Genomic DNA, 24,209 nt, shown 5'->3' with positions numbered 1-24,209 from the left:
ATTGAAGTTTAAAGAGCCAGTTGCTGCAACCATTTGCAACGTATGAGAATCATTACATTGTGATTTTTTTCTGTCAGGTGACGGTGTTGAGAAAATATTGTTAAAGGGACCATTTCACAAGCTAACAAATAATGAAAGAACAGAAAACCAACATTTTTGGGAAGACTATTTTACTATGTAGGGGGAACTTTGCAACAGGTTTTCATCCTCACCAACAATCCCGTGAAACTATTTTGAATTTACATTTGCAGAAAATGAAAAGCTTGAAAGAAATATTGTGTATCCCCTTTTTGCTATAACTCTGAGGTTTCTTGGGACAACATAAGTAGTAAATGAAAGAAGCTATTATTTAGTTAAGAACACAGAAGCATCCCCCTATTAGGTATGCCTCTGAGGTTTCTTGGGACATCATAAGTAGTAAATGAAAGAAGCTATTATTTAGTTAAGAATATAGAAGCATTTGAATTTCTTATTCCATTTATATATTCTGATATGAGCAATTGATAGGTTCTCTAAATAGTAAGAGCATGCAAGAGTAGATGCCTTTGGCATTCAGATCATTTTAAATTCACTCATGAATCATAGAATCATAGATCATAGAATCACAGAGTTGGAAAAGACCGCAAGGGTCATCCAGTCCAACCCCCTGCTATGCAGGAAATCTAAATCAAAGCATCCCCGACAGATGGCCATCCAGCTTCTGCTTAAACACCTCCAAGGGAGTTGGTTCCACTGTTGAACAACCCTTACTGTCAGAAAGTTCCTCCTAATGTTGAGGTGGAATCTCTTTTCCTGTAGCTTGCATCCATTGTTCCTGGTCGTAGTCTGTGAAGCAGCAGAAAACAAGCTTGTTTCCTCCTCAATATGACATCCCTTCAAGTATTTAAACAGGGCTATCATATCACCTTTTAACCTTCTCTACTCAAGGCTAAACATCCCCAGCTCCCTAAGTCGTTCCACATAGGGCATGGTTTCCAGACCTTTCACCATTTTAGTCGTCCTCCTTTGGACACGCTCCAATTTTTCAACATCCTTTTAAAATTGTGGTGCCCAGAACTGGACACAATATTCCAGGTGGGGCCTGAGCAGACCAGAATAGAGTGGAATGATTACTTCCCTTGATTTAGACATGATACTTCTACTGATGCAGCCTAAAATCACATTGGCCTTGTTAGCTGCCGCATCGCACTGTTGACTCATGTTCAATTTGTGGTCTACTTGGATGCCCAGATCCCTTTCACACGTAATTTCATTCAGCCAGGTGAGACCCATCCAATATCTGTGCATTTCCTTTTTCCACCCTAAGTGCACTAACTTACATTTCTCTGTGTTGAAATTCATTTTGTTAGCCTTGGCCCAGCTTTCCAAACTATCAAGGTCATTTTGAATCTTGATCCTGTCCTTTGGGGTTTTAGCTACTCCTCCTAATTTGGTGTCATCTGCAAATTTGGTAAGTATGCCCCCGATTCTGTCATCCAAGTCATTTATAAAGATCTTGAATAGCACTGGGCCCAGGACAGAGCCCTGTGGGACCCCACTGGTCACTTCTCCCCAGGATGAAAAGGAGCCATGGTTGAACACCCTTTGGCTTCGGCCAGTCAATCAATTACAAATCCATGTAACAGTTACATTGTCTAGCCCACATTCCAATAGTTTGTTTGCAAGAATTTCATTAGGAACCCTGTCAAAAGCCTTACTGAAAGCAAGATATACTATATCCACAGCATTCCCTTTATCTAACAAGCTGGTAACTTTATCAAAGAATGAGATAAGATTTGTCTGGCATGACTTCTTTCTCTGAAACCTGTGTTGACTTTTTGTGATTATGGCATTGCTTTCTAGATGTTGACAGACTCTCTGTTTCATTAGCTGCTCCAGAATCTTTCCTGGTATTGAGGTCAGACTAACTGGACGATAATTGTTGGGATCCTCTTTCTTCCCCTTTTTGAAGATGGGGACGTTTGCCCTCCTCCAGTCTGCTGGGACTTCTGTTCTCCAGGAGTTTTCAAAGATTATTGCCAATGGTTCCGATATTACATTTGCCAGCTCTTTTAATACCCTTGGATGTAGTTCATCAGGTCCTGAAGATTTACATTCATTTAGATTAACCAGGTATTCCTGTACCTGTACTATCTCTTTACTTATTCTGTGTTGAAATTCCTCTGTTCTGTCCTCTGCTCCATTATGCTCAGGTTGAGCTCCCTTTTCCTTTTCTGAGAAGACTGAGGCAAAGAAGGTGTTCAGTAATTCTGCCTTTTTTCTGTCTTCTATTAGCATTTTGGTATCTGCTCCACGCAGTCAGTATATCTTTTCCTTCTTATTCCTTTTGCTGCTTATACACCCAGAAAAGACCTTTTTGTTGTTCTTAACCTCTTTAGCAAGCCTGAGGTAATTCCACACTTTAGCTTTTCTAACTTTACCCCTACACATGCCTGCTATTTCTTTGAATTCCTCTTTGGTGATTTCCCTGTTATTCCATTTCTTATAAATTATCCATTTAAAACTTAGCTCAGTTGAAAGTTCCTTAGTCATCCATCCTGGATTCTTGAGGCATCTCCCATTTTTCTTCCTCCTTGGAACTGTTTGAAATTGTGCCTTCAGTATCTCTCCTTTGAGAAACTCCCATCCATCTTGAACTCCCTTCTCTTTTAGTATTCCTGACCGTGGGATTACCCCCAGTATTTCTCTAAGGCCCAATCTTGACGGGCCTTTTAGTACGTCCTGGTGATGCACTAAGGTTGCCCGGGAGCGTCCTTTTTAGATGCTCCCTAACCCTAGTACATCACCAGGACGTAAAAATGGCAGCGCCCTGTCTACATTGGCGCCACCATTTTCACGTAACAGCTGCATCACATCCAAATGGCAGGGCCATTACATCTTGGCACCACTGCAGGGCGTCTGTGGTGTTTTGCCACTTCCCCACAGCCTGGAAAAGCAGTGGATCGGGGCCTCTGAGGCTGCCGCTGTGGCAGCTGAGGCCCCGATCTGTCGGGGAAAGGGGCGGGTGGAGGTCTGTACCCACCCTAAGTTTACTGAAATCAGCTCTCCTAACGTCTAGAATGCATGTATGACTCTGCCTGGCTTCTCCTTTCCATTGTATAACAAACTCCAGGAGAACATGATCACTCCCACCTAAGGATCCCACCACTTGCACTCCATTAACTAGGTCCTGTTAGTTAGGATCAGATCTAAAATAGCTGATCCCCTGTTGCCTCTTCCACCTTTTGGACAATGAAATTGTCTCCAAGGCAAGTGAGAAATTTGCTAGAGCTTAAGAATTTGGCTGAGTTTGACTTCCAGCACATATCAGGATAGTTGAAGTCACCCATCACTACTACATCTCTCCTTTCTGAGTATGTGGTCATCTGTTCTAGAAAGACATCATCCAATTCCTCAGTCTGACTTGGGGGTCTCTAGTACACTCCCACAATAACATCCCTATTGTTTCCCTCCCCTTTAATTTTTTTTCAGATGCTCTCCATCTGGTTTCCAGGATTGATGTCCTGGATCTCTTCACTGGTGTAAATGTCGCTGACAAGTAAGGCTATTCCTCCTCCTTTTCTGTTTGGCCTGTTTCTCTTAAAAATGTTATACCCCTGTATTTCTACATTCCAATCATGAGACTCATCCCACCAGGTTTCAGTGATGCCTATTATATCATACTTGCTTTGTTGTGCTAGGAGTTCAAGTTCACCTTGCTTATTTCCCATGCTCTGTGCATTAGTGTAGAGACATCGAAGACCATGTGTCCCATTACAGACTGCCAAAATAAAGCTGCTTCGGGTCTCTTTGGAGGTATGCTATTTAAAGGATGCATGGGTCTTAAGAATCCGGAGGTCGCACCAAAGCCACACTCCATTCCTAAGCACCGGAGTGTAACTTTTGGGGCAGCTTCCGGATTCTTAGGATGCATGCATCATTTAAATAGCATACCTCCAAAGAGACCCGAAGCAGTTTTATTTTGGCAGTTTGTAACAGGCCTTATACTTGCTGCTTGTGCAAGTTTTTTGCCTCCCATTTTAGGTCCTTGCACTGTTTGCTTTGTTCCCTTTGTGTCAGTTTGACTATTTTCTCCAGCCCTTTCGCCTTCCAGAACACTGTCTCCCTCCCCCACATAACCTGATTAAATTTTTGAGACTATTGGCAAAATCGTTTTTGCCAACTGGCGTGAGATGCAACCCATCCTTTGCCAAAAGTCCCTCCTCATTGAACCTCAGACCATGATCCAAGAATCCAAATCGTTCTTGGCAGCACCATCTGCGGAGCCAGTTATTCACCTCTGCTATTTTCCTCTCCCTTCCTGGACCATGTCCTTTGACTGGGAGAAGAGATAAGATGACAACCTGTGCATCCATCTCTTTCAACTTCCTACTCAAAGCCTCATGATCCCTTATGATATTCTTAAGGCTGTGCCTTGGAGTATCATTGGTTCCCACATGATCCAAAAGAAAGGGGTAATGGTCAGTAGGCTTGACAAGTCTTGTCAGCCTCTCTGTCACATCACAGATCTTTGCCCCATGGAGACAGCACACCTCTCTGGACATCTTGTCAGATCCAGAAACCATTGGTTCAGTGCCTCTTAGCAAAGAGTCCCCCACGACCACCACATGCCTCCTCTGAGGCTTAGCAGTGGCTGTTCCCTTTGGTGGAACTCTCTGGGTTCCCTGCTCTGTATCTGAAGTCTGTCCCTGCTGCTGTTCCTCATCATCCTTGATAACAGAGAGAGATTCAAATCTATTCCATAGCTGCAAGCTCACAGAACATTCCCTGGTTTCTCCACTTCTGTGTATGACCTTCCTCCAACTATCTACTTCTGTTGTAGTGAAGTGACCTCCTCCTCCCCAGCAACTTCCTCTGTGTGTTTCCCATCCAGGACCGTCTGGTCTATTCTGGTCAGGAAAACCTCTTACTCTCTATGATGCTGAAGTGTAGCTATCTGGGCCTCTAGCTGCTGTACTTTCTCTTCTAAGAGGGCTACCAACTTGCATTTAGTGCAGGTGAAGTTCCCCACATCTGTAGGCAAGAAGAGAAACATCCCACATGTGTTGCAGGTGACTGCAGCAGAGTCTTCAGTGTCCATACTGAAAAGTCTTAAGGAGGCACTGAACAAGACTGTGGGCTTCCCCTGCTAAATAAAAGTGTAAAGAACCCCTGTGGTCCTGGACTTTGTCTCCAAATTCTATTAGCGAACTCAATAAACTGGGACTCTAGTTATGTACAGATCCCCTGGCTAATAGTTCCTTCCAGAGGAAGTCTCTGACTCACCTCCAGAAAATGTAAAATTGAAGGAGATGTCCTCCAGCACTGTGCCCAGGTGACCTTCTCCTCTGTACACCAAACCCTCCTTGACTGTAAAAAATAAAAGTGAATAAAATGAATAAAAATGGGGGGGGGGGGGAATTCGCATGCTATTAGGCATGTGCCACTACCAGCAGCTCCTCCTCCTCCTCCTCCCAGTGACCAAAGAAATGGCTCACACTTTTAAAATTTTAAGCTCTTATCAAGAAAAGCGGACACAGAAAAACCAGGTTCCCTTTTGCAAGGTATGCCCAAGAGAAAGCTGATTATGGGAAGTGGGTGTGAAGTACAGAGTGGACGTTTTCTCTATGCCACCTCAAGAAACAAACCATTGCCTTTTATTAATCTGGGACAATAACAACGACAACAGGCAGGCAGGTAATTTTTCTCCCTCTCCAAAGTTTGACTTGGCTTTCCCACCTCTCCCTTGCACTCATTTCCCTACATAGCTCATACTGGGATTTTTTTTTAAAAGAGTTAAATGAACAATTTGCCTTTCTAGCTCTCTGATCTCACAGTGAAGAAGGGGGTATGTGCATCCTTCTAGTCCCAATCCTGTGAGCAGACTACTACCAATGAGCCATACTCTTTGAAGAAATGCTTGGTTTAAGAGGTTCTAGGGTTGCTTTAGGGGATACCCTGCTTCCCTACTGTTTATTTTAAGTGCTCATTTGTTTGGCAGCAGGGAGATCTCTCTGCTCAGTCCTTTCCTGTAGTCATGTTTTTTTTTTCTTTCTATCTTGTACATTTGCTTGCTTCCTTGGACACAAATTAGTTGGCATTGACATAATCACATATCCATGTAGCTTATTTTTCCATAAAAGTACACAAATCATTGTTGACATCTTGCAGGATGTTAAATAATACATCTGTTCTGCACCTTCTTTGGTATATTGCTGCTCCTTTTTCAGGCAGCTTCAAGGCGGATTGGGGACATGGTGTGTGGTTCTAGCTTCTGTCAGTCTACTTCAGCCCCATATCACAAGATTCCACTTTGGATTTCCCCACGAGAGCCATTCCACAAAAAGGAAATGAGACACGAAAGCAATTGGATAAGATATAAAGATTTATTAAAATCGGAACAAGATAAATACCTAATAAAAATGAGAGAGGACCTGAACATTAGAAGAATTAATTGCTATTGGTTTCCATACCGACAATTTCTTGAAAAATATAAGGAAGATTTGAAATTGGAAGGTTTTGAAAGAGAGAAGAATTGAAAATTTGAAAATATATTACAATCAAGTGGGAAAAAAATCATAACTAATATACATAGAAATTTCTTCCTGCATGGCAGGGGATTGGTCTGGATGGTCCTTGGGGTTTGTTCCAGCTCTATGCTTCTATGATTCTGGTGACAGAGTACACTCAATGAGCTACTGGAGAACAAAGGAATAGGAATCATATTGCTAACATATATATGATAATGGAGCACACCAAATAATATTTTTAAAGCAGTCTGTGTTTTCTATATTTGAGCTAAAACCTGGATTATAGAGATTATGAAAAACTATGGATAGCTCTTAAAGAAGGCCACAATATTTTATTGTCCTGATGCATAACCTATTTCAGGACAAGAGACTACTGTTAGTACAGAAGATGGAGAAATAAAATGTTTTCCAATTGGCATGGTTAGGTAAGACTGCATTTTATCACTCCATCTGTTTAATTTGTATGATGAAAATATCATATGTAAAACAGGATTAGACACAAAGGAAGGAGGTGTGAAAATGGAGGAAGGAACATCAACAATTTAAGATATGCAAACACTTTACTACTAGCAAAAAATAGCAAAGTCTTGGAATGATTATTTAAGCTACCCCTTCTGAAGGTGGATTGTGGCAATGACAACCACACACTGCAGCCCCAATTCACCTTGAAGCTGCCTGAAAAAGGAGCGGCAAAGAGCCACTCCTTTTTGGATTGGCAGAAAGGCAGCTTTTCCTGCCCACCGCAACCATGGGCTACTTTATGTTGCTCTGGTGGCATGCAGCATGTAAACACTGCACTGCTGGAGTGTCCAGAAGCCAGCCCACATCTGGGCAGCTTGAAGCCAGCTTCTAGGTGTCTTGGGGGCATGTGTTGTCTGTACACCATGCCCTAAGTCAGCTGGAAGCCAGCTTTTTGTGCCAGTCTGTTTCGCCCCTAAGTCAAGGAAGAAATTGCAAAGGCAGATTTAAAGCTGAACATTATGAAAACAAAAATAACAACCACAGACAATTTACATAACTTTGAAACGGATGATGAAGACATTTAACAGTTCAACATTTTCCACACCTAGGCTCAATCATTAGTTAGAACAGAGACTGGATCAATAAAATAGAAGTTTGCATATGGACTTGACAGCAGTTAACCACAAACTTATGAATTGGTTGAAAGGGAGTCAAAATACCCTGTTTAAGGTTCTTTGCAAGCTAGAATTATTAAAACAAAATGAAACTACTCTTGTGACTTGTTACATATTTTGCCAAATCTGTTTGCTAGTTTTCAAGTCATTCCTTGGCATCACTTTAATTTTTACTGAAGTGGTGGCTTAGTGGCTAATACACCAGTTCTGATGATTGGAAGGTTGGCAGTTTGAGGCCCAAGTGCTGCATGATGAGGTGAGCTCCTATCACTAGCCCCAGCTTCTGCCAACCTAGCAGTTCGAAAGCATGCAAATGCAAGTATATAAATAGGTACCACTTCTCAGGGGGAAGGTAACAGCGTTCAGTGCAGTCATGCTGGCCACATGACCACCAAAGTAGTCCTTGGACAACGCCTGCCCTTTGGCTTAGAAACGGAGATGAGCACTGCCCCCTATAGTCAGTTACAACTAGATATTCATGTCAAAGGACTACCTTTAGCTTTACCTAACCATCCCTAAAGAGATTTTAAAAATCAGGCAAAGTTAGAAATATTAAATTGGTCTCACACCACCTCCAGGTGAAAAGTATAATTGGAGAGGTACCTATCATTTAGTGCATACAGTTTCATTGGGGTGCAGCACAGGTGGATGCTATCTGAAATCTACTAGAAACAGATCTTACAAATGCCCAGTGTAACTCTTCCATTAGGGTAAGTGTTTTCCATTCTGGTATATCATGGAGAGGGAAATATTTGCATCTTCTGTCTAAATGACTTATATTTTACTTTTATAAATGTTGAAATGTGAGTTGGATGGATCTCATGGACTGCTAAAAAGACATAACAGTGGGTCCTAGAGCAAATCAAGCCTAAACTCTCCCTAGAAGTCAAGATGACTTAACTGAGGCTGTCTTAATTTGGATATATCATATGAAGACATTACTCACTAAAAAAGACAATAATGCTTCATAAGGTATAAGGTAGCAGGAAAGAGGAAGACCATATTCCAGATGAATGGACTCAGTTAAGGAGACCATGATTTTAAATCTGCCAGCCCTGAGCAGAGCTGTTGAGGATAGAGTGCCTTGGAGGTCTCTTATTCATAGGGTCACCATAAGTCAAAATTAACTGAAGTTAACAACAAAAAGTACCATCATAAAACTGCATCATAAAAACCACACTGGCAACAGCAGACTAAAATAGCAACAGCACTGCCAGATCACTGACATCTGCAATGGTTCATGTTGACAGTCTTCAAAATTTACAATTTAAATCATTATGAAAAGAAAAGAGGACAACTGTCCACTCCAATCCCTACTGTCCTTAACCATGATGACACAAGTGGTGCACATCATCCTGTGGCTCTGACATGAAGTAGGAGTACCAAAAGAACAGCTAATAATGTGAAACTAAGTGATTCCAGTCCCATAGGCTGGATTAGTGATGAGTAGTCCCAGAAGTAAGGAGCTGCATTATGGGATCCTATGGGACCCTGTCCAACTCTATGTTTCTATAATTCTATGAATTTGGGAGAGGGAAGTTAACTGTGATTTATTTGTTTGCAGAGAAAACTGCAGACAACAACATATATGGTAAGCTTCTGTCCACCCCCTAAATAAAACTGAAATGAATAGCATGTCAGAGGTTTGCCCTGTCATTCCTTCCTGATGCAATTATGAAAAGAGCATACGAAATAGCTTTTTATTTATTGAGCAGCCTGTTGGTGGCAGCAGTGAAGTATCAGTGTTTCTTTGACACCATTTGCATCAGGTAAAAACTATATCAAAGTGCATGCTTTTTCTCAGAGATTCTTTTCATCTCTGGTAGAAGAACACAGGCTGGGTTTAGTTCAATAGTTATAGAGATTGAACAATGAATGAGCAACGTGACACAAAAGTACTGTGAACCAGTGAATGTGAATTAGAAAGGGAAAGTCTTACTTCTACACATTGGTTTGTGTATCTATAGATTTCCAAAGAAAATAAATAATTTTGCATTTTGCTGCAGCTGTACACAATATCAGATGAAGCCTGAGGGCACCAATGCCTGGTTCTTCCGGTTATTAAATAAATAAATGCTAAATATGTTTATTTGGAGAAACAAGCTCTACTGAGCTATTTTTAAGTTCTGTTTGTTAATCACTTCAATAAATATATGCATCTTCACTCATTTACTGTATGCTTCTTGGATCCAGGACAAACTTGGCTTGCTTTTTAATCACACATACACATGAGTGTTTCCTTGATTTAATCTTCCCTGTAATTTAAATAACAGCTGGAGGGAAATGGTCAGATTTTTCTGACTTTTCCAGAGAGATGTCAGGTGGATTCCTTTCCCAATAAAATACCTTTCTTGTTGGTCAGATTCAAAAGATGAACACAGATCTGTCTGTTTCTATCTGTAGGACCCAGTTCAGACTTCATTGGCATCAGGAATGAACAAATGCACTGCTTTGTACACATCTATTTTGATTGCATATAGATACTGAATCTCCAAACATTGACTGTGCAGAAAGAAAAGTATTAATTTCTAACCAGGAAACATTCACAATTTATTTGTGGCAGCAGCTGATCTTTATTATTTTTAAATCATCATCAATACCATGTGGTATTGAGGCCATAGACTCAATTGCTCCCAAGCGTCCTTTCCAGCCTGCTTCTAATCATAAATCTTAGTATACGGAAGATCTTCAGAAAATGAAGTACACTGCACAACGATTAGAACGCCACTGGTGGAAGACTCGACTTTTATCTGACAAGACATGCCATAGCGATCTTCTTTATACCTATGGAGTGGCAACAGATGCAGCAAAGAAATCTTTCTTCGCTGCACATATTGCGTCCACAAAGTCTCATCCAGCAGAGTTGTTCAGGGTAGTTAAAGATCTAACTGAGATGCCTTCCACCCTGAACCCTTTATTAGAACCAACTAAAGCCTGCTGTGACACATTTAATGACTTTTTCACAGATAAAATCTCTCAGATAAGAGCCGACTTGGACACGACATTATTGCAGAGACGATAAGAGAGGTGTCCAACGTCTCCGTGGACAATGTTAAACTGGATCATTTTGCGTTTGTGAGTACTGATGAAGTGGACAAGCATGAGGAAAACAACTTGCTCTCTTGCTCCTTGCCCTTCTTGGCTGGCCATCCAGGGAGGCAATGTAGTAAAAACATTACTTCAGTCTATAATCAATGCAACCTTCAGGGAGGGTCACTTTCCAGTCAGCTTGAAACAAGCTGTTGTTAAACCACTATTGAAAAAGCCCTCCCTTGACCTGGACAGAAATAATTACAGACCAGTCTCTCTGCTTCCATTCTTGGGCAAAATGATCAAGAGAGTGGTTGCCTTTCAGCTCCAAGCACTCTTGGAGGAAAACGATTATCTAGATCCATTTCAAACCAGCTTCAGGGCAGGATACAGACAACAGACATGGGGAATTTCAGCACAGAATAAGTAGGGAGATAGTACAGGAATACCTTGTTAATCTAAATGAATATGTCTCCAGGACCAGATGAACTATATCCAAGGGTATTAAAAGAACTGGCAAATGTAATATCAGAACCATTGGCATTAATCTTTGGAAACTACTGGAGAACAGGAGAAATCCCAGCAGACTGGAGGAGGGCAGACGTTGTCCCCATCTTCAAAAAGGGAAAAAAAGAGGATCCCAACAATTATCATCCAGTTAGTGAGTCTGACATCAATACCAGGAAAGATTCTGGAGCAGATAATTAAACAGAGAGTCTGTGAACATCTAGAAATCAATGCCATAATCACAAAAAGTCAACATGGGTTTCAGAGAAACAAGTCATGCCAGTCAAATCTGATCTCTTTTTTTTGGGATAAAATTACCAGTTTGGTAGATGAAGGGAATGCTGTGTATATCTTGATTTCAGTAAGGCTTTTGACAGGGTTCCCCATGACATTCTTGCAAGCCAGCTAGTGAAATGTGGACTAGAAAATGTAACTGTTACATGGATTTGTAATTGGTTGACTGGCCAAATCCAAAGGGTGCTCAACAATGGCTCCTATTCATCCTGAAGAAAAGTGACCAGTGGAGTCCCACAGGGCTCTGTCCTGGGCCCAGTGCTGTTCAGCATCTTTATAAATGACTTGGATGACAGAATCAGGGATATACTGTACATATCAAATTTGCAAATGACACCAAATTAGGAGGAGTAGCTAATACCCCAGAGGACAGGAACAAAATTCAAAATGGCCTGAACAGACAAGAAAGCTGGGCCAAAGCTAACAAATTGAATTTCAATATGGAGAAATGCAAGGTACTGCAGTTAGGGCAAAAAACGAAATGTATAGATCTAGGATGGAGGACACCTGGCTGAATGAGACTACATGTGAAAGGGATCTAGGAGTCCAAGTAAACACCAAGATGAACATGAGTCAATAGGTTAAGAATACTGTGTTCAGGTCTGGGCACCACAATTCAAAAAGGATGTTGAGAAACTAGAGCGTGTCCAAAGGAGGGTGACCAAATGGTGAAGGGTCTGGAAACCATGTCCTATGAGGAAAGATTTAGGGAGCTGAGGATGTTTAGCCTGGAGAAGAGAAGGCTAATAGGTGATATGATAGCCCTGTTTAAATACTTTAAGGGATGTCATTTTGAGGAGGGAGCAAGCTTGTTTTCTGCTGCTCCAGAGAACACGACCTGGAACAATGGATGCAAGCTACAGGAAAAGAGATTCCACCTCAACATTAGGAGGAACATCCTAATAGTAAGGGCTGTCCAACAGTGGAACACACTCCCTCGGAGTGTGGTGAAGTCTCCCTCCTTGGAGGTCTTTAAGCAGAGGCTGGATGGCTATCTGTTGGGAATGCTTTGATTGAGATTTCCTGCATGGCAGGGGTTTGGACTGGATGGCCCTTGTGGTATCTTCTAACTCTATGATTCTATGATTCTATTTCAGAATTATCCCTAAATATTCGTGTTTCAAAACCCTTTCTTTCTTCTTCCTACCAAATCTCTTCTCAAAAAATTTCCTTCCATACTCTTTCTCTTTCTTCCCTGTCTGCCCTCTTACTCACGTCTAAATTGGGACTTGACTTGAAAGTATCTTCTAAGGAGTTGAGACTTGACTTGAGACTTGAGGGTAGAAACTTGAAGCTTGGCTTGATACTTGAGGTAAAACATTTAAATACATCACTGCTAAATAGTGAAATTGTTTCCCAATCCATTATTTTCAGTTTCTGTTGACATCAGAGGCTAAAGTGTGGTTTCACTGTGGACAGATATGCTGTGCAATTCACTTCAGGTACCAGGGTTTCCATTGGTCCTTCCTTTCTTTTAGGAACAGGAAATATCCTGCTAACAGCTAGCAGAACAATAAAATTATGGCACCTGCTTAGGACATGTAGCAACAGGGTTCCTCAGATAATGTTATTCTTTATTGCATGTGTCAATAGGATCCCCGTTTTAATACAGTGGTACCCCGGGTTACAAAAATAATTCGTTCCGCCGCCGCTTTCGTAACCCGAAAGGCTTCGTAAGCCGAAAAACCCATAGGCGCTAATGGGGAAAAGCCGCAATTTGGTGCGAAATAGCGCCGAAAAGCACCAAAAGTTTTTTCGTAACCCGAAAAAACGTTCGTAACGCGGAACAGTTTTTTTAAATAGATTTTTTTCGTAACCTGGAAATTTCGTAAGGCGGCGCATTCGTATCCCGGGGTACCACTGTATTTGATAAATAAGTGGGGATGGAATTGCTTAGAATCCTGTTTCTGCTTTTCCCAAACAAAACCAGTACATCCTACTCAAATTAATGTCTACCAAAAATGTAAGAAAAATGAGTTGTAACACAGTAGAATCTTTGTTTACTGTTACTCTTATTTTACCCCCAGGAAGGGAACAATATGGCACAGCTAATAATTTGGCTGGGAACACAGTGTCAGTTTCATTGGGAGGGTTGGAGAGGGTGCCTCTTTAATTTTCATCAACTTTGGATATCCTTATCATTAAAATTGCATAGCTATTTTGTTAAAACATGAAGAAAGCCATATCATCTGCCTTTTTACCAACATGACCTGTGTTTCAGATTTTTGCATTGTCTGACCTCATTTCAGTTATTTTTCCATATCCTGCCTGTCTTGAATCCTCTGAAGGAACACACTGATGCTGTCTTTATGCTAATTTTATGCTCTCTGAGTTGTGTCTGTTATTCAAAGCAGTTGAAGCAGTTATTGCCAGTAATCTTATTTCTGCCAAAGCCCTCAGGGCAGACTAGGCCTCAAAATCAGGCCTGCAGACAAAGACAGAGCCATCAGAGCCTGCTGGTAAATGGCAGCTCTTTCCAACAGAATCTGATATCAGTTACTTTGCAAACACAGTAATAAAATGAAACAAATCAGATTTTCAAGTAAATAAACCAGGCTTCAGTGGCAGTGACAATGGTCAGGACAACAAGGTTTTAATAAGTGATACTATACATTAGGAAAATATGAGTGCATTATAGCTCCTCTCTTCTCTCACCGCCACCACAAAATAAACAGATGGACAGAGAGGTAAGCAAACAAATAAATCAGCCACCACGTGTAGCAAACAGAAAAACTGCAAATGAATCTCACTACATGTGCAGCTTCATCTGAGTGCTGACCTGAGTTCTGAGTAAGGAAATAAATCCAGCATAAATTGATTTGCAAATGACAAAACACAAAACAACAAAAACAACCCCCCCCAAAAAAAAAAAAACTGTACCTGCTGCAAGACAGCAATATATATGGAGGAGGAGGAGGAGGAGGGTTGACTTTGGAAAGAGTTTGTACATTTTTGTGCATTTATAAAAATGAAAAATAAGACAACCTATGAGAACTAGTAGCACTTAATGGGTTCTCTTCATGGTCAATCAGCCTGTGTACCTGTACTTGCTGTGTGTGCACACTTAGCTCTACAAAGGGGAAAAGACACTAGAGTTTGATTGAGTAGTTAGCAGAGAAGAGAGATTTGCAAAAATTGCAGGAACTTTTACACACACACACACACACACACACACACACACACACACAGTGTTTTGGTCTCTTGTTGGAGGGTAAAACACTTGAGGGGTTTGTATAGGGTTGCCATAATTGTCCACTTTTACCAGGGACAAAATGTGGAACAAATTCAAGACCAAACTGTAGGACAACTGCAGGACAAAACTCAGCCCAAAATGTAGGACATTGAAGAAAAATGGTGGACCTTAAATGTCCTACATTTTGAGCTGAGTTTTGTCCTGCAGTTGCCCTACAGTTTGGTCTTGAATTTGTCCTACATTTTGTCCCTGGTAAAAGTGGACAATTATGGCAGCCCTAGGTTTGTAGAATCCTCAAAACATGGAGATTATTGCACCCAGGAATCCTGGCGGAAGAGTCATGGGATCTAAAAGATGAAAACAGGACTCCTGGGTGCAATAATCTCCATTGTTTCACACTGTCAAGGACTGTATGAAACTGTCTTAACTAGAATCTTGGCAAAGACAGGATTGCTTCACATCTCTAGTTGATAATTGGTGTGGAATTTTTTTAAAGAGAAGATAACTTTTTCCTTATCCTTAGTCAGATGTGATCTCTTCCATCAGTTGAGGGCAGGGATAAGAACCAGTGCATTAATATTATGTAAACTTATTGTGGAGCAGAGGATAAACCAGAAAATAGAGTAGCTTTCCTACTAGTGAAGTACAATGTTATCGTAATCATTTTCTAGAAAACAATGTGAGATGTGCAGCATTTTCATTTGCTACACTGTTATAATAATAGAATTTTACAGTTGGAAAGGTCCACAAAGGCCATGTAGTCTTTCCCCCTGCAATGCAAAAATACACAACTGAAACACTTGTGAAAAACATCCATCGAGTCTTTGTTCTGGGCCTGCCGAGGGACAGCCACAGGGCCCTGGGCCCCACTTGAGCTCAATGGCTCCGGACTACAAACCCCAAGAAGGGGGCTGGGGTTTCTTTGGCATTGGGCACTTCACTGGCTTCTCTTCCACCTCTCTCTCTCTCTCCTGGCAGACAGTCACCTGGAGACAGATGCAGGTGGGAGCACATTGGTTAGGCCAGAAGGACCCCCTCCCACTTCTATTCTCCCACAATGTCCCCAGGCTGTGACAGTGGAGCCCGGGAAGGGCAGCAATTGGGGGAAGGTTCTGGCTAGGGAGCCCTCCTTTCCCTGGGAACTAGCCCGAGGTCCCCCTGCATCATGAGAGTGAGGTCAGGCAAACTGCACTCACCCCTTTGCTGCTGCCATGGCACCATTTTGCTCATGAGTAGAGTGGCAGCAGAGAAGGGGTGCGGAGGAGGCTGATGTTACCCTGACTGTCACTCTTCTTCTGGGGTGTCATCCCCCTCTGTCAGACTTCAGCAAATTCAGAACCAATGTGCACCAAATAGTCCAGGTTTTTGAAACCAGAAAAACTTTATTGAATATACATAGTCAGTAATTCACTAGTCAGCATTTAAGCCGAAACTGCCCCCCTATAGCCAAGCAGTATATTAAAAATCCCAAAATCTAAACTCCACCCCAACCCCAGTTGGCATCAAAACTAATACACACCTCCAATTCCCATAGCCTATTCCCTCATTGGAACTACCCTCCCATCTAAATGTTCTCACCAACACTATCTCTTCTAGCCTCAGGTATTTCCACAATCCACCCCCTTCCTGCAGTAACAGACACTGACACATCCCCTCACACACACATTCCAAACCTATCGTTCTCAAACTAACCTAGCCAGCTGCACCCATCCCAACCTCTCTATGCCAACCAGCTACCTGCTATCTCTTATGCCACAGCAACTATCATTCTACCCATCAGCCCCAATAGCAACCAAGCATATAATTTTATTGTTTGAACACCAACCCTCCTCCCTCCATTAATCACATATTCAGAACCCTGACAGAAACCATGCCTTCATGGTTCTGACACCCTCCCAAGATGTCACCCAGTGAGGGTTGTGCCCACCCCACCCCCCCACCCACCGCCCACACACACTCCTATTGATGCCACTGCTCCTGTTGATGCCACCCAGAATTGCATGGCTTTTTCACTGCTGAATTGCACTATTGACTCATGTTTAGTATGTGAACTACTAAGAGCTCTAGATACTTTTCATGTGTACTGCTTTTAAGCCAAGTGACACCCATCTTATATTTGTGGAATTTATTTTTCCTGCTTAGATGTCTTCTTCTTCTTGGCTTTACTTCGCAAACAAAGATTCAGGAAGGACTCATCTGTGCTTTCTACAAGCACATTGATGATGTTGGATGTATCCTTCGAGCCTGTGCAATGCATTTTTCTGGTGGAGCGCAACATGCACAGAACTGGCCTCACCCTTTAAACCAGAGGTTCGTCTGCTGAGGCCTTGACAAACATGGACAATGGCAGCGAGGTCCTTGGGTCATAGGTTTGATTAGAGTTTCCTTCTCTTAGATGGTTGACTTTACAGGGTTAGACGAGCACCATCTGCCCAAGTTGGGGATTAGAGATAGAGAGGAACTGCTGGACCTCTTACCCTTTCCCTCCACCACTCCCTTCTCCTTTTGTGACATGTCTTTTGAGATTGTAAGCCCGAGGGCAGGGAACCGTCTAATTAAAAAGATTGTATGTACAGTGCTGTGTAAATTTACAGCGCTTCATAAATAAGGTTAATAATATTAATAATAATAATAATAATAATAATAATAATAATAATAATAATTCTCCTAGGATGGTTGCCATAAGGCTAGAGAGCCCATCCTGCCCTTTGGCGCTCTTGGTCAGATCCTTCGGTTGTGACCTGTCTGGCATGGGAGGCCCTACCAGTGGCTATTATACCACCGCCAGCATAACTCACAACTTCATTAAGGTATGCAAGCCTCTCCCCCACACAGTCAGAGCATAGCTGGAGGGGAATAGGAGGCCGGAAAATGACAGTTAAGGAGGGAGGAGCCTCTTCCTTCAAGCTAGCCCTGGGGAGCTGGGTCTCTGCCTGATCACTCCCTCTCAGGCCGCAAGACAACAGTTAAGGAGGGAGCAGCCTCATCCTTCAGGCTAGCCCTGATGGAGCTGGGTCTCTGCCTGATCACTCCCTCTCAGGCCAGAAGATGACAGTTAAGGAGGGAGGAGCCTCTTCCTTCAGGCTAGCCCTGGTGGAGCTGGGTCTGCCTGATCACTCCCTCTCAGGCCAGAAGATGACAGTTAAGGAGGGAGGAGCCTCTTCCTTCAGGCTAGCCCTGATGGAGCTGGGTCTGCCTGATCGCTCCCTCTCAGGCTGGAAGATGACATTTAAGGAGGGAGGAGTCTCTTCCTTCTGGCTAGCCCTGATGGAGCTATATATTCTGTCTAAGAATGAAGACCTTTTGAAGTGATGAAACATCAATAAATTTCATATAATAAATTTAAAAGCATAAAAATAGATGAAGTATGGATGAGGATTATATTGCACTTTTGGGAAACTTGAAGTTCCCCAATGTAAACGTATATATATAAATACTGGAATTGTTGTAGCTTTTAGTAATTTCAAATGTTATTTCTTCATTGTTTTATAATGTTCTGCTCTGTTATAATACTCTACTCTTTGGGAAGAAAACTATGACTATGGAGGAAGAATGGAAGGCCTGAAGGAGCTCAGTCCTGAGAAATCTATTTTGTTAGAAATGAACATATATTCATATTGACAGATTATATCCCTACTCTATAATTTTCACATCCATATATAGCCCCCCCCTCTCTCTGTGTGTGTGTGTGTGTGTGTGTGTGTGTGTGTGTGTGTGTGATTTATATGCAGGAAATTTAAAAAATGTATTAGGTATGAATGTGGATGGGCTACAAATATAAATAATATCTAATATTTTGAATTCCAAATATTGTGTTCAAGCATTATTCTTCATATATAAGCCTGGGAGGAATTTCGTGCTAAATAAATGCTGCCGCAAACCAGGCAAGATAAAACATAAATCATTGCATTAAAAACCTCTAACAGGTCTATCTGCTTTTTGAAATGACTAGGAGATGAAAGAGAGGAGTCTCATTTAAGAAGGCCCAGCGGAACAGTTCTGCATTTATATAGCTGTTATCAAAAGCAATTCATTTGGAGATCAAATAGACTGACAGATAGGACAAGCTGGGGATCACAACTGCCTTCGGGCAGCCAAAAGCAAGGATGGTCTCCCAGTACCATCACTAATATTGGGACTAGTTAAGGCTTATGTCTATTACAGTGAGTAGTAAATGCCAGTGGAATGTTAATTTGCTGCTCACACTTGGTGCTACTGAACTGTAGCCCAGGGAATGATGAAATGCATCCCACAGACTGATTTTTTATGGAATGCCTTCCTTTGAGTCAAACCTGACTGGTATTTATTTTGAGAAAAGGTGACAGTGCTGTCAATAGGAAGGTAAAATAGACAAAGCTAGCCTCATTCCCAGTGTCCTATAGAAGCAAGGTACTGTTGTACTTGCTGACATCTATGCAAGCGTTCACTTTCAGTTACTGTTAAGTTTAAGTAACTGTTCAGTTACTTAAAGAAAGAATATAACATAATGAATGGATGGATGGATGCATTAATCTGCAAGAGATACAAGATTTGAAGTAATTCTCAGCTATTTAAGTATGCAAAAGGCTTAGGATATCACATAAAGGTGTACCACATTTTTGGTCCAGAGGGCCATGTTGGTATGAGCAGGGGCATTGGAAGGTGTACATACATGTGAACACACACACAGAATGTTTGGGGGAGTTGATGTTAATTTCCAATCCACCAACCCTATGCAAGATCACTGAAGAAAGGATGTTATTTTACAATCACCAATCCAAGAAAAGGGGAGGCTGAATTAGCCCTCCCCTTTCATATACACACACAGTCCACATGAGTATTGCTGCTTCTGTTCCACCATTAGCAGACCTGCTGCCTCCATCAATGTTGTTATGGAGAGGATGTCTAATAATACAAAAAACAAATAAACAGGGCAAGTAAAATATAGTAATTTTATTGCCTTCAAAATCATAATTCTTCATTTCAATTAGGAAAGGTACTGGAAAACAAATGCATTTTTCTTCAATATAGGCACTTTTCATAAATAGATTTATATTCTGTTATTTTCATCCTGTGAATTTGACCAGTATTCTGGGCATCTGAGAAGAGTAAAGAAAGAATTTTATCACACGAGGCTATATAAGTGTCTTTGGCTAGTACTTACCATATGACATTGTATTTTCCCTGTTGCTGCTTTGCATTTCATTCGTTACTGTAGTCCAGCTTTTCACTGATGGGCAAAGCCTGTCAATAGGCTCTCAATATTGCTACTATTCCATTACTGCCTTTGTGTGATAGATCCCTTCTGCTGCAGTTCTGTTTCTCAGGCAATCACATAGTGTAAGTGGGCACGATTATGCTCCTCTCCTACACTCCCACTCCCACTCACAGCAGTTGTGGCCATCTTTCTGAAGCTGACTGTTGTGTGCACTTTCACACAGCAGCAGGCTTCAGGAGGTGGTTGACTGCCTGTGATTGCTTGTCCAACCATCTCCCAAAGCAAAAAGCTGTTGTGTGAATGAGCACACACTAGCCTCACACTTCTGAAGGAGGGATGAGGAGCAATTTTAACCACCAATACTAGCCATGATTGCTCCCCCCCCACCTCCATCCTGAAGAGGAGGGCTGCTGTGTAATTGTTCACACAGCAGCCCCACACATAAGTAGGGAGGAGCAAAGTGGTGCGCTTCAAGAAGCCACACCTTCACTGTGTGTCTTTTTCTATTAGCACCTCTAGCCATAGGATTCTATCCAGTATTTCCCAGAGCTTTATAAAATAAGCTTTCATGAAATCCAAGCTCAATGTTTGACTATATTCTTCTTTACTCTGTCCCAAAGTTATGAATTCTAGCATTGAATGGTCACTTCCCCTTGAGGTACTAGCTACTTTGATTCCTGTGACCAACTCCTCCCTGTTAGTATCAAGTCCAGGATTGTTGATGTCATTGTTCCTGCCTCTACTTTTTGAAATAGGAAATAACTGGAAGGCACATCAGGAATTTGTTGGCCAGCATAAAGTTAGAGTAAGTAGCAGATATCAGGTTAATTGAAGTGCCCTATAATTACTAACTGGGGATTTCAGAGATATGTTTCTAAAATCATCATCCACCACCCCTTCTTTCATTTGGTGGCCTACAGTAAACTCCTAATACAATGGTGGTAGAATTCAAAGACATAGCCATGAAAGTCTGGAAAATCAGTATGCAACGGGACTTTGTAACTCAAAGATCCCTTTGCATCCTAACACAATGTAACTTTTATTTATTTCTCCATTTATTTTTTTCCATGATGAAATCTATTGACTCACTGTGATCACTCTCATGGATTTCTGTACAAGTGAACTGGTGCCTGGTATATAATAAATAATAAATAATAAATAATTTATTTATATTTCCCGCCTCTCCCAGTTGGATCGAGGTGAGTTTACAACCTAAAATATATCCAAAAACAGTCAATAAAACATGATAATGATAGTACTCAAGTTAAAAAAATAACAACTCAGTCATTAATGACAGCAGTAATTAGACTTCCAAAAACAATCATAGTCAGAGGGGTGGAGCAGTTTATCTTATATGATACTGCTACTATCCCACCTTTTCTGAGACATCTATTTTTTAATAGGTTATACCCTTCAATATTACAATCATGAGAGTCATCCCATGAGGTCTCTGTTGTACCTATAAAGTCACATTTATCTTCCTGCACTAGGACCTCAAGCTCATCTTGTTTGTTTCCTAAATTGTGCATTGGTGTTTAGACATCTGAAGCCTTGTTTGTCCTCATCTGTTCATTTGCTCTCAATTTTACTATGGATCCCATTCTCTCCCTCAACTTCTCCTCTTGAATTCACATCTTTGCATTTAGATTTGCAGTTGGGCTGATGTTTAAGCTATCAACTCCATGTTCTATGAATAAATTAAACAAGGTTATTAAGTAGAAACCATTTTAGATAAGAAGCTAGATATTTAGGGATCACAATAACCACAAAAATTCCAACCAACCTTTATAAAAATAACAATTATGAAAAGAAACGGTATGAAATAAAAGAGGATATGTCAAGATTGAACAAGACAACTATATCCCTATTAGGAAAGATAGCATCTATCAAGATGAATATCCTCCCTAAAATATTATTCCTATTTCAAGTCATTCATATCCTGTTAAATGACAAACCTTTTGTCAGCTGGCAAAAAGATATGCAGAAATTTATCTGAACAGGGGAAAAGCCCAGAAGATCATGTAAACAAAGGGGGAATAGGCTTACCCTGTCTCAAAAGATACTTTTATGCTGCATGTGTTATATGGATAAAAGAATGGGTGACTCTGAAGGATAAAAAGTTATTAGATCTGGAAGAGATAGATAATTATTTTGGATGACATGACTATATGTTCTATGGTAAGGTTAATGCAAATAAGGATTTCCTTCATCACTATGTAAGAAGACCTTTGTATAGGATTTCACAGAAATATAAATTACACATCAGTAGAAAAATCCCACTATTGGTTTCTACCAATGAAGCTTTTTTTTAAGGGATGAAATTATTGTGAATAAATGGGCTACATACAAATATATTTTAACGAACAATCAGGATGGGAACTATAGGATGGAAACACCAGAGGAATGGAATTTAAAAGGATATAAGTATTATTGGTATTCATATAGACAAGTTACAAAAAGATTCAGGATAGATAAGAAATTATATGGATTTGACACAGAAGAATCAGAACTGAGACACATTCTAACAAGAGAAAAAATAAATAAAATTATTCCTAAACTTTATAAGGTTTTATTAAATCTAGAGATGGAATCTGAAACTATTAAGGAATGTATTTTAAAATGGGCTAAAGACTATGGAGAGAATATCCCATTAGAGGACTGGGAAAGATGATGGCATAAACATCTTAATTACACTGTTAGTATGAAGCTTAGAGAGCAATCCTATAAGATGCAATACAGGTGGTATCTGGCCCCAGTTAAAACTGCCCACATGTTTAAAAATACCAACGACCGCTGTTGGAAATACGGAAAAGAAAAAGGTTCCTTAATACATCTGTGGTGGTCTTGCCCAAAAGCCAGACAATATTGGGACATAATCCAAAAAGAAATTAAGGAAATTTTACATATACATGTAAAGAAAATTCCAAAAAAAAAAATTGTTCTGCATGTTTGAACAGGAATTAGAAAAAAAAATGGGAAGATTTTATTTTATATGCTAATGGCAGCCAGAATGGTATATGCCAAAAAATGGAAGGGAGACTGTATCCCAACTATGCTAGATTGGATCTGGAAATTATATGATTTAATAGAGAATGATAAATGTTTGATCAAATGCAAAATATAGCAAAATTTATGGAAGAATCCTGTCTTGGAATTTTTGGACAAATACTGGACTCAAAAGATCCCATAATCTAATCAGTTGAATTAAATGTGTGTGTATGTGTATATACACACACACACACACACACACACACACACACACATTCATAAAGTTTTTCTTTTCCTATGTACAGTACTGTAATGTCTAGCTTCTCGCTCTCTTCATTTGAAAAGGAGAATATAAAGATGGGGGGGGGGGGGGGAGAAACAACCATGTATAGTTATTTTGAGATAAAGAATACAAATTATAGTATAGACCTGTTTGTGTTTCAAGTAGATTTTATTGGACAACTGAAAAAGGATGATGACAAGTTGGAGTGTGTCCAGAAGAGGACCACCAAAATGGTGAAGGGTCTGGAAACCATGTCTTGTGAAGAAAACTTAGGGAGCTGGGTATGTTTAGCTTGCAGAAGAGATAGTTAAGAGAGATGATAGCCTTGTTTTTGTATTTGAAATATTTGAAGGGATGTCACATTGGGGATGGAGCAAGCTTGTTTTCTACTGCTCCAAAGAATAGGACCCAGAGCAATGGGTACAAGCTACAGGAAAAGAGATTCCATCTCAACATTAGGAGGAACTTCCTGACAGTAAGAGCTGTTTGACAGTGGAGCACACATCCTCAGATAATGATGGAACCTCCTTCTTTGGAGTGTTTAAAAAGAGGCTGCATGGCCATCTGTCAGGGATGCTTTGATTGTAATTTCCTGCATGGTAGAGGGTTGGACTCAGACCTTGTGGTTTCTTCCAACTGTATGATTCTATCATTCTACCATGAGGAAATATTTATGGGTAGCAAGATATGAACAAGGACTCCAAAAGTGATATGAAATGCTTAAGGGAGGGGAGCAGAGGCTCTGGGTCACCTTTATTCACTTTGACTAATGAAATGGCAGATGATTCAGAGTGAGTCCAACATGGGCTACAGATCATTGGAAGGCTGATGTTGTAGTGATTGTGGCACTAAGAAATTATACATCTCTGGTACCATTGTGTCTAGACAGTATCATCCAGTGGAGATCTCTTGAGTGGTTGTCATGTACTGGATAACTTCATTTCAGAAACACAAGCCTCAGGAAAGGGCATACATGATGGGGCTTGGAAGATGAAGACTGTGAAACCAAGTTGCTGCATCTCCAGAAGGAAATGAAAAAACTCTGTAATTATGTTCAAAGGCTTCTGTTGGG

The sequence above is a fragment of the Sceloporus occidentalis genome, unplaced genomic scaffold (genome assembly GCF_023333645.1).
Source record: "Sceloporus occidentalis isolate IW3139 unplaced genomic scaffold, rSceOcc1.0.p SCAF_4, whole genome shotgun sequence".
Classification (NCBI taxonomy): domain Eukaryota; kingdom Metazoa; phylum Chordata; class Lepidosauria; order Squamata; family Phrynosomatidae; genus Sceloporus; species Sceloporus occidentalis.
This window is presented reverse-complemented; position numbering follows the sequence as displayed.